Raw genomic sequence first — 11,517 nt, 5'->3', positions numbered from 1 at the left:
ATCTTTCGTCTCCATCATAACCAATTAAATACGCTTTTGTAGCCTTATTATCCATTTTCCTTCTTCTTTGTTTAGGAATATGGGCATAACACACAGATCCTACTATACGAAGATGCTTAATTCAAGGTTTCTTTTTAAACCATAGCTCATAAGAACTCATGCCTTCTACTGATGATTTGCCAGTTCTGTTTAGTACATATATGGCAGTGTTTACTAGTTCAGCTCACATTGCTGCAGGAAAATGAGCTTCAGAATTTGAGTACTTAAATGTTCTTTCCATTTCGATTATTGTACGTGTGTCTCTTTCACTAGAGCCATTTTGTTCAGGAGCATAAGGTGCTGTTAGTCTTTGAGTTATACCTTCAGAACGCAAAATAGCACGCACTTTGTCATTGTCAAACTCGCCTCCATTATCGCTGAGAAATTCTTTGACTGAATGTCCTAAAATTTTAGCATGTGCAAGCATGTGTTGTAACATATTTACAACAGGAGATTTTTCCTTGATAAAATACCCATAACGAAACTTTGTGTAGCTATCTTTAAACACAACTAAGTATCTTTTCTTCTGGAAAGATTCATCAAAAGGTCCACAGACATCAGCTGAGATTAATTCACCAGGCTTGCTGGCTGGCTTTCTTATGCCAAATGGTAAACGGTGTGCTTTGCCAAAAATGCATGGTTCACACAATTTTCTTTCAAATGGGATTTTAATTCCTAATTCTTTCTCAAGCATGTTCTTCATGTGATGTTTATCTTGATGTCCCCATCTCTGATGATATAACTCTAACAAGGAATTGTCTGCTTCAGCAGCATGCACATCTATAATTTTATCAGGCATAATAGGTTCGATAGCTGCCTTGTATAAAATACCATATATTTTGCGAGTTCAAAAAAGCACTACTTGACCATTAACCTTTAACCAGCATTCTGTAACTGTTGAAATAAATTTACTATTCGGATTTCTATCTTGAGCAGCAAGTAAAGAAAATAAATTTCTGTTTATCTCAGGGACATACCAAACATCTTTAAGGTAAATTCTTTGGATTTTACTACCAATAGTTGTTTTGACACATACTGTACCTTTACCAAGAGCAACTAAAGTTTCTTTTCCAGCAGCCTTGATGCTACAGGGACTATCAAACTTCATAAAGTCAATAAAGTATGTGAAACAATTCATGATATGTCTTGTAGCTCCACTATCAATCCAAAAAGATGTTCGATCAGCCTTAGCCTCTTCGTCAATGGACATCAGTATTACACTGCCTGTATTTCCTTCATTGGTTTTCGTCAACCTATTCTTGGGTGGTCTTCCATCAGCAATCCACTGTTTACAATCTTTTACCCAGTGTCCTTTCTTTTTGCAATAATTGCAAATATCTTCTTTTCTTGGTTTTCTTCTGAATTTGTCTTTTTTATATTGCTTTTTTTTTTTTTTTTTCAGATTTTGACATTACTAATGCCACTTGTTCATTTGTATTGCCTTTCTCATGACTTTTAAATTCTCTTTCATGAGAGCAAAGCTGTGCTGTTAACTCATCAACTGTTCTTTTGTCTTCACCCGAGACTAACCAACTTGACTTAAACAAATGGTATTGTCCTGGTAAGACATCTAAAATCTTGCAATTGAGTAGCATGTCAGGTAACTTATTTTCATTTTTCTTTTCAAGTCCTGAATTCAACTCATTCCATAAGTTTTTTAATTTGGAAAGATGAGCCGCCATATTATCATTTTCATTCCACTTGAATTGAAAAAATTGCATGCATATATTATACAATTGATTTTCTGATGATGCTTCAAATAACTTATGTAATTCCAACCACACTTCTCTAGCAGTCTGAAATCTCATAACTTTTTGCAGAGTTTCTTCCGTCATGGAATTCGTTAATACCATCATAGCACTAGTGTTTGCATTTTGGAACTTCTTAACAGCTTCATTATATTTCTCTTGTTGAGCAATCGGAGCATCTACAGGAAGAATTTCTGGTTTCACTATAGTTCCTTCTACAATTTCTAAAGCACCAGGATGATAATTTAAAACAAATTTTATCCTGTATTTCCATATAAGCCAATCGCTTTCACCTGATAAAGGCTTTACTTGGACCTTAGTTAATTCCATACTTTGATTTCTAAACAACTTTCGATTGCTATAACGAAAACAAAACACTTACTTGATTAGGCTTAACGAGTTCCGTTTCTTCGAGAAAACATCAATTCAAAACATTTGACGCAATATGGGAGCTTGCTGGGCCCATAACCTAAAAAAAGTATTTCTTAAAAATACATAACCTAAAAAAGGTATTTCTAAAAATAAAGAGGAAACAAATAGCAGAGCAAAAATACGATGCTTTTATTGGAATTACAAACTATAGCTATTTTTGAACGACAGTATCGCGAAGCACGATCTCCTGATGATGACAACGCTCATTGTTTGCCAGAACTTTTCTAAACTATATATTATATTATTATTATTTTTATTAACATACTTTAATAGTTTACATTTGCCAGCCATCTTAAAAAGCAACGTTTTCAAAAAAAAATTAATCCATTATTTTTAAAGATATTTATTTTTTTTTAAGTTTCGAATACTTTACTATATGCGTAAAATAGGTAAAAACAGCATTTTTCAAGATGGCTGACGACTGTAAAAACCGCGCCAACAATTGCGCGAATGTAAATCGCCAAAAATCCGTGCAACTGTTAAGTAATACCCTTTCTCGAAATCAAAAAGAGATATTTAATAAATATTAAATGCACGCACTCTTGTATTTTCATTTTTCCGGCTTAGCTTTCTTTCAATATTCGTCACGCGCTGCACTGCGCGGGAAATAAAACCATTTAATTTACAATTCAACTAACATAAGCTATTTAAATGCCAAATCCGTAACACTGCCCCCTTCCCAAGGACTGCACGTCCCGGGCAGTACAATCCCTGGACAGGAAGGCAACTTACAACTAAGCCATAAATACAATAATAAGCATTACATTACAATAATAAACAACATGAACAATAAATGCAAGAAATAAAACAAATCAAATGCTATCAAATACAAATCAAATACAAAATACACATTTAGAAACAAAAAGGACCATGGTCTTACACTATTTACAATTATTTACATTACGTACTATGGCCATAGTAATGAGCTAACCTGTCGTAATGAACGACTTTAGGTTTAGAGTTCGAAAACTTACGGATCCGGACCACGACGTCATTCAGCCTGTTTAGGACTGTGTACGGACCATCCCAAGGTGACTGTAATTTAGGCCTGACTCCTTTTCGTCGAATCGGGTTCCACAACCACAACTTGTCTCCTTTGTTGGATCTATGTCTAGTAGCTCTTGTGTTATATCTGGACTTCACATTCTCCGTCGCCAGATTGACTCGCTTTCGTGCGAAACGGGGCTGAATATCTTGGATGTATTCCTCAGGCGATGACGGCGCATCCGTATGGCGATCAAACAGGCGGTCACAAGGCAGACGAAGGTCACTACCGAAGAGCATTTGTGATGGGGAATAGCTGGTAGTCTTGCGTTTCTTTCCGACCCTAGTATGATTTCGGCAGCTTCCCGAGCTGGGTCTTTCGGAAGGCGTCGGCATTTCCAGGTGAGGATCCCTTCTGAGGATGGATAGTCATGTCTTCAGATGCTGAAAGCAGTTTTTTGTTTTTGAAGTCTAAGGAAAAATTGTATTTCCTTAAAAAGTCCAGTCCGAGTATGCATGTATCTGTAATATCCGCCACATATGCTATGTGATTGTAGGCGGTACTTCCAAACGTGATGGTCACGTTTAACTTCCCAGCTATCTCGATCTTGTCAACAGACGCGGTCTGAAGGTTAACACAGGATGGCGTCCAAACAAGTTTATCTTTAAACTGTTCAGCTAAATCTTTCCTAATGATGGTAACATTAGCTCCTGTGTCAATGATCATATTGCAAGGAACTCCATTGATATGCCCATTGATGGACAGACCATTACTGTTGCCACTCACCGTAGAAATCTTGAGTGCTTTAAAACAAGGTTTTTTATTATCTGGTAACCTCGGTTCCTTGATATGGTCATTAATTTGTTTCCTTCGTCGTTGCTCAGAAATGGTCTCAATTTTCGTACCCTGGGGTGTTCTGCAATTCTTTTGTACGTGGCCTTCAGCTCCACAGTTCCAGCACTTTGGTTTCTTGTCAATCCTTTTCTGTCCCATGGCATTTAATTGTCTATTTAACCCGCCTCTCTTATTTTCCGTGCTCTGGGGTGTTCTGTAGTTCCTTCGTATGTGGCCTTAAACACCGCAGTTCCAGCACTTTATGGTTGGTTTCTTCTCACCAATATTCCGTCTCAAGGCATTCACTGGTCTTGTCAAATCATCCGTTTTATTATCCGTGCCCTGGGGTTTTCTGCATTGCCGTCGTATATGCCCTTCAATACCACATTTCCAACACCTTAGAGCCACTTTGTTCTCACTCCTACTCAGTATCAAAGCATTGACTTCTCTAGCTAAATCATCTGAACGACCCATCAGTTGATCCACTGGCTCGTGGACTCGCATAGCTCTGACTGGCTAGTGGTTTCTATGAGTTGCTTGTTGAGCTGCCTCGAATTTTACGGCGTACAACAGAGCGCTTTTTATGTCTTTAACTTCCGCTATTCGTAGAGCTTTCTATATTTCAGGGTCCCGGATACTATCGATGAAATATTGCAGCGACAGGATTTCTTTTGTTTCTGTCGGGCACGCCGAAAAGGCGTGATGTGACAGCATTTCAACATCCGTGGCGAGCTCCTGAAGTGATTCGGTGGGCTTCTGTTGACGGGATTTTAATTGAAGCCTGCTGTAGTCTTTTAAACATTTCTCGCCAAAGCGCAGCTCTAATGCGCCGGATAGAGCTTCGAAGTCAAGTCTTTGGTTTTCTGGAAGCGTCTGCAGGATATCCGCTGCGTCTGCTCTCAGAGAAGTGGCGAGATGAGAGGCCTTAGTTTTGGAATCCCATCCATTCGCATCCGCAACGATAAAAAATTGTATCCTATACACTTGCCAAGAGGTCTTCCCATCATATGTAGATAGTTTCAGAGAGGGACGAGCAGGCATTGGTAAAAATTTAAAACCATCCGAATTGCTCCCTGCCGTTGCTACGGATTTCTTTAAAGTATACAGTTCTTTGGCAACTGCAGAAACTCTCTCATCAATTTGTTGTCCGATTTGTTTTTGAACAGAACGAACTCTTCCTTCTATTTCTTCTTTGACAGAAGAAACATTTTCCTGAATTTGTCCCACTTTATTTTCAACCACATCTATTCTGCCTTCATAGCATCGAATTTGGTTTCTATTATGCAGGCAATTTCTCTTTTCATTTCGTATTGACTTTCTTCAATCTTTACTTGTACGGCTTTTATTTTTCTTTAACAGATTACTTAACAACTTTTATTTCGTCTTTAAAAGTTAATTGACCAGCTTGAATGGCCTTCATTTCTTCCGTAACGGATTCCTGGCCCAATTTCATCTGTTCCTGTGCCGCTTTAATTTCTTCCTTAACGGATTCCTGGCCAATTTCATCTGTTCCTGTGCCGCTTGCATTTCTTCCTTAACGGAGTTGACTGCCCCTTCCGTCTTTTCTTGGAAAGCAGTAAATGCAGTCATCATTTGCCTGAATTGTTCTTCCATCGCTCTTGTAATTGGCATTCAAAATCCCACCGCTGCTACCAAAAATTGTTGCGTGCGTACGAGTTCGTCACGAAATGAATGCACAAGTCCGATGAAAAATGAACAAAAATTTATTATTATCACAAAATGCTTAAATTCCTCAGATATTCTTTCAGTTTTACAATATCTCACAGGAGTTATCCTCTAACTACTCAAAAGTTCAAAAGAATTTAATTCAAAATAGCTAGAGAAAGCTAATCCGCGAATTAGCTACAGTCAACAAGAGCAGTTTTCTAAACAACAACAAACTAAGTAACTACAGCGAACTGAGAGCTTTTCCTCCTTTTATAAGACTTTAAAATCGCGCGCGAGAATTTTCTAGTACTTTCTCGAAATCAAAAGGAGATATTTATTAAATGTTAAATGCACGCACTCTTGTATTTTCAATTTTCCGGCTTAGCTTTCTTTCAATATTCGTTACGCGCTGCACTGCGCGGGAAATAAAACCATTTAATTTACAATTCAACTAACATAAGCTATTTAAATACCAAATCAGTAACAATAAGTTACATACTCATTATGCACTTACAATTTTATGTGCGTCATTACTTTAAAAATTTGTATTACACTCTAAAATTTATCACATATACAGTGAAATAAAGTCAACATTTCTATCATATATACGTATATGGTAATTAGGTGATGAAACCAGCACTTAATAAATCACTATTTATTTATTACAGAATTATTATAGCACTGGCACACATGACATATCACACCCTTGCAAATAAATTTTATAAGATCAAATTCATGATATAGTACCTGTTAGCTATTGCACACTTGACACAGGGTTTATCTAAGCTAATGGAGTTAGCTCCATTTATTGACGAGCTCTGCTATATGTTAAGTTCAGATTTTTCAACTAGCTCCAATGTGAAGAGAAAAAAAAAATTTTGTTCACCATGGAGAAGTTTTGGCTGTTCCAGATTCTTTAAGTATAGCTATAACAGATTACATTTCGAATAAATAAATTCGTACGAGTATACTAATTGTTAGTCATGTGCTTTGCCATAATTGAATAATCCAATGCAATCCAAACCTATGTTAGCATCTGTATTAATACTTTTGCAATCTGCGCCAACTACGAGATAGCTCACTCGCCCGTTCTGCATATTCATGCACAAAATCTTGCACGTGCAGAGCGTAATTTTCTATAAGTCTTACACAAGCTGCTGAACAAGAAATTGATGAGCTCTTCTTCTGCCCAAGAAAAATGGTTTTCATTCTAAACATTACATTTTGTATCTACGTTTTGACAAATAAATCGTCTATTTCAATATGCAAGGGTATTATTTAGTCCCTTTATATATGCCAAACACCTAAACATTGCATACATTTGCTACAGCAGTGCTTGTGCTCAGTAATTTAGATAAAGAGATTCAACAGCGAATTATCCCTTAACTGAAAAGTAAACTCAATTTTCCAACTACGAGTATTCTCATAGATGGCAGCGAAAGTGTTAATAATTGCATTTTTATTAATAATTCTCTAAATTTTTTATGTTACACTTTCGAATCTTATTTTTGTCGATGTTGTACCTTATTGCCTTCATTGCAGTTTCAGTGAGGAAAAAAAGAAATCTAATTATGAAATTTAGATAAATATAATAAGACCATTACAAAAGGGTGGAAAGACGTGGCATATGTAACTCTATCGTCATACTTAGAAAAAATATCTTGATGAAACCTGATCAATAGACAGAGAAAGAAAAGCCGCTGAAACCGGACAGCAATCCATTAATTGAGCAAACATTACGTATTGGTGTTATATACCAATACGTATACTAAGCAAAGCTTTTCAGTGTACGTATTGGAGACTTTAGTTACCACAGTATCCTTCTGAATAGTTCTTATTTTAAGACTACACAGCCTGCATGGCAGTCACATGTGACCTATAACAATAATAGTCTGATCATATTATTCCTATAGTTCACAGAACTGGATTATTTACCAATATGAACAATTTACTTCTCTGAACATCTGCTAAACTAATGTATTGCGGATGGTTTGTATAGTGAGTGTTCTTAGGGCATTCTTATCTGTTAATGCAAACAGCACCATAACTCAGGCAAATTGAATTGACACATTAGCCAAACAGTGTATCCACAAAAAGTTCAAAATGTTCTAAAATTATGTTTCCAGATTTGTTCACGTATAAGTCAGAAATGGGGATAAATAGAAAGGGTCCGGTTTGCAGTATAATGTTTGCGCACACTCAAAGTTTTGTTCTATGCGACATTTCCAACAAATCTTTTTTTTTTTTTTTTTTTTTTTTTTTTTTTTTTTTTTATGTCTTGGCACCCCGCAAGAGGTGATACACTATGTGGAATGGTGGATAGAAATTAAATCTGCTACCCAGGTCCAGCGGAACCTCCGAACACATTACAGACATACTCCTAAATCTTATCCAGCCATCCGGTAGTAATCCGGTATACGAGGTTTAAGGAAACTGTAAGTGTCTGAACGTCTGAGCACGAGTTGTGCAGATGTGCAACGGGTGCAATAGGCATTTATCCAGATCCCAACCAAATTAATCTGTCAGGCGCCTTTGGCAGTTACAGATACTGGCGACCGCAGTGCATAAGGTGCTACATAAGTGACTAAAGCTGCATATTTGCAGCACCTGCACGTGCTTCTACTTGATGACAGGCCAAACGCACAGTATTTTCAATTGAGATTCTGAATCGTATCGACGAGGATCCAGAGTTCCTGACAAAGGTGATCTTCTCGAACGAAGCTTACTTTCATGCGTCAGAGATGGTAAAACTGACACAGTGTGAGGATATCAGACTCGAAGAACAACCCGCGTAAGCCGGGAAATTGTGCGCGACAGGACTAAGATAAACATGTGGTCTGCTTCATGTCCGTGTGCGTATTTCCAAACCCTACCCCACTTTTCGAATTTTTGACGTCATGGACAAATCGACTAGTTTCGCCTGGATGGTAATTCTTGAGCATGCGCTGAAGGGCGAGAAGTAACATAAACAGAACTTTGGCTTGCGCTTGTAAACAGTATTAAGTATTGTCTGAAAGTGTATTCGTTTATGTAATTGCTTAATTTTACTGCTTCTCTGATAAGAAAACTTCATTCAGATAAAATTTATTTTAATATTATTATTATCTGGTTATAGGATTATACGAAATGCTGAATACTCTAGGTACTATCGTAATCTTCGCATAACCTTTCACATTGGATTTTGCCTTATCATTTTAAAATATATTGTATTATAAAGATTAAATCAAAGCAAATTACTTTGTTAGAGATGTGAATGTTCTAAGTGAATTTTCTTTTTATCACTTATTATCGGATTCTTCCTTGCTCGTCATTAGGCAGGTGGTCAAGATTTAGCATCGGCGGTTCAGCCTTTTCTCCACGAACTGGTTTCATCGTCAGCTTAAGGGACGCTTCATTAAAATCCAGCGTTGCTTGTGCCTCTGAAAGAAAATCTATTCCTAAAATAATATGTGCTTGCAGATTCTTTACTATGAAAAACATCACCTTTACTTGTTCGTCCTTGATACGGACATACAGCGGTAATTTACCTATACACTTACATTTTTCTCCTTGCGCCGCTAACACTGTTGTATTATCCGAATTATATATGCGGTATTTCCGAAAATACTTCCTAAAAAAATCTTCTGCCACACAGGAACACTGCGGGACTGTATCCAGGAGTGCGGTGGCTGGGAGATTATTCACCAACACTTCAATCTTCGGAAGAGTCAGATTTTTCACCATTAGTGTATTTAACTTGAAGGAAGAGGGGTTTTCGTGGCCTTCGGATTTCCGCACCCTCCCGTCAGCAGAAATCCGTTTTAGTTTAAATTATTTTTCATTTCCGTGCTTTCCTTCTTTTTCCACTGGCCTTGAGACTTTTTTCCTGGATTGCTATTGAACTGTCGACGTTCGCCGGCTGTTTTTGAATGCTCGGGTTTCCTTGCCCACTGATTCACTTTGCTTCCGTAGCCGTGTGCTTGAGTTTGCTGTAGTCTTGGCACACCAAATTGGTTTCGCTGTTGATATTCGCGTCTTCTTTCAATGTCCGCCGTTCTTCTACTTTCAAACTGGATTGCTAGCTCAAATAACTTTTCCAGTGTAGTCGGATTTCTTAATTCAATAAAGTCTTGCACTTGGGGCAGTAACCACGGCAAAATCACTTGAATTATCTCAGGATCCGGACGGTTTCCATACAAGAGTTTGAAGACGTGAATTTTTCTTAAAATAAAACTTGAGAGATTTTCGATTCTTTGTTGATATATACTAAAAAGTTCCGTTTCTAATTTCGCACGATCCCTTACAACAGGGAAGGCTTTTAGTAGGGCAGTCTTGAAATTTTCGTTAGTATAGGTGGGACTTCCTGCTTGACCCAAGAGACTTCTGCCTATACATTTGAACCAATTAAGCGCTTGGCCCCTCAAAGCGCTGGTAGCTAAGGTAACTTTTTGAAATTCGTGCACGGGGTGAGCATAAAGTGGTCATCCAATTTTTCCAAAAATCTGGTTACCGGTGAGTTTCCATTAAATGTTGCTTCTGGTTTCATCGAAGCGCGCATGGTCTGGACGATGTAACCAAATCCTTCCAGAGCGGCAGCGGGCATTTCTGGATTCTGAGCCGCTTCTGCAGGCAGCACAGGTTCTTCTTGAAACTCGGCCATGGTTATTCTTCTTCGTTGGGCGCCACTATCAGGTTCAATGTTCCGTCTTACTTTCTTCGGGAACATGCAAGGACCTGACTCGGAACAGAGAGCTTACTAAAGCTATGTTCAATAACTGTGGGAAGTAGACAGGAAACACAAGAAGGGTATACAAAACCCTTTATTTTTCTCTATTTACAATAACTTCCGTACTTCGGAATACAAAGACCCACTACTTGTGGTCTAAACGTAAAAATATAAAAATAAAACTAAACTCTAATTTAACTTAAAAATAATAAACGTGGAAGATTGGCCTTATATTAACAGGAAGCCGTATGTAGTACAGAGAACTGTGAACACTATGTGTCCGAAAACAAATGTGTCCGAAAACAAATGTGAGCTACTATATATCTGCGAACCATAAAATAGTACCTACAATATGAGGCATATCGCAATTAAACATGGATATACTTCAGAATGAAGCACGAGCAATATATAATGAAACAAATAATTACGATATTACTTAAATAAATCTTATGCAAAAGCTGTCATCCAGTACATTTTTTCATATACTCTTGGATGGAAAACCGTACGTAACTTAAAATGGCGATACCCTACTTTATAGTTAGTAAGCGATAAAGCATACTATATATTAATATAACAAGAAACAAAACTTAAAATAGACCTTATCGTAGTTCTCAATACAAAAATTAAAATGAGACACTCTTAAAAGAACTTAATTTTAAAAAAATTGTATTTTAACTCACGTGCAAAAGAAAATCGCTTTTAACTGCTTACCAATATCGAGATCCGGGGCTAAATTTTCGAGGGTGAGAAAACCAAATATTCTGATGACCCATAATATATGTTAAGGTTTTTTCCCTTAGAAAGAGAACTTCAAAACTCAATATACACGAGAATAAAAAGTTTAAAACTCGCAAATGCAAGCCACCGTAATTTACTCCAGATCACGTTAATTCACTAATTAAAGAAGCAAAAAAGAATACGGAAGTAGCACAGAGAAAACAAAAACTGTATTACGACTTGAAACGACGGGGAGTAACTTATAAAGTAGGGGATGAAGTATTAAAAATTAAGCATTCACTTTCTTCAGCACCAGAAGATAAAACTGCCAAATTTTTTCCATGATTTGAAGGACCATATGTCATAGAAAAAATAACTCACGCTGTAGT

This window comes from Stegodyphus dumicola, chromosome 7 (assembly GCF_044657685.1).
Source record: "Stegodyphus dumicola isolate Sdum_Otavi_A_Nest chromosome 7, ASM4465768v1".
Lineage (NCBI taxonomy): Eukaryota > Metazoa > Arthropoda > Arachnida > Araneae > Eresidae > Stegodyphus > Stegodyphus dumicola.
Note: the sequence above shows the minus strand (reverse complement) of the source record.